The following is a 1,207-nucleotide window of genomic DNA, read 5'->3' on the forward strand; positions in this document are numbered from 1 at the left end:
AAACAAGACGAATTGGGATGATGCTCTGTACAACTATAAGAGCTCTTTCTGGTGCAGCTACAGAAAAATATGGGCGGTTAGGGTAACGGGTAAGTATCCCAGAGATCAATGCTCTGTCTTGAATTGATCAAAGCAGAGCTGCAGATCAATGCAGAAGTTGGGGTAGAGTACAGGTCTGTTGTGGTAAAGACAGAGCTAAGCCACAGTCCTCAATGCTCAGTTTTCAGATGGATTTACATAAAATCCCTCAGCTATGGTCAGGATGATTGTTCCTATTTGCTTTGAGTTCTTCAGAGTTTGGTCTGAGTTCTGTGTTTGCTTAGTACACTCTTAGAAATTACAGTAAATTTACAGCAGAATTCCAGCAGTAACATAGTGGTATTACAAAATATGGTAGGATACTGTCAATTTGATGTCTTCTTCTGTTGTCGCAATCAAGACTGACAACTGGCAGTAAACTACCACAAAATAATTGTACAATACAGTATTTTTCCTAGGCAAGACAGTTTACTTGTATTTGCATCTTAGAGAACCAGCATTTAAAGTCAATATTAAATGGAAAGAAAAAATACTTTCCATAATAAATCTTTTAGGGAATGAATCAAAATCTACAGAGCATAATCAAGTGTTAGATTTTGTTAAGAAAATAAATTTAAAATAAGCTAGTTTTAAAATTTAACATGTCTTGATTCAAATAGCCTAATTGTGGTTTTAAAATCAGTAACTTATTCTGGCCTATTGACCTTTATTTTACCTGTAGTTACAGCAGATGGTTTGCTAGGATCATTTGAATTGCCTATTGTCTGTGTGGGAAAACAATACAGTAGAAGTTCTAGCTTTTCACACCCATCTGTGAAAGCCGTAAAACAGCAGGAGTTCCTGGCTTGAGAGAGGGTCAGAAATAGCTCCTGGTTGGATGAGCAAAGATACACCTTATTTGAATAAATTAAAGATAATAATACGCCTTCATTATAAAACTTTCTACACAGAAGTAAAAAATTAAAAAATTAGAATCTTGCAATTCTCCAAAGACGTCTTTGCACGTCTTTGCTTTTCTTTCTTTCTTTCCTTCTTATTCTTTCCATTTATGTCAGGTAAATGAACGTATCCCTCTGTTTTTCTGTTGTTCTGTTGTAATTTTATGTGTTGTCCTCTTTTGGATTAAACTCTGTAATTCTGTAATGTCAACATGGTTTGCTGTTTTCTT

The sequence above is a fragment of the Poecilia formosa genome, unplaced genomic scaffold (genome assembly GCF_000485575.1).
Source record: "Poecilia formosa unplaced genomic scaffold, Poecilia_formosa-5.1.2 Scaffold669, whole genome shotgun sequence".
Classification (NCBI taxonomy): Eukaryota; Metazoa; Chordata; class Actinopteri; order Cyprinodontiformes; family Poeciliidae; genus Poecilia; species Poecilia formosa.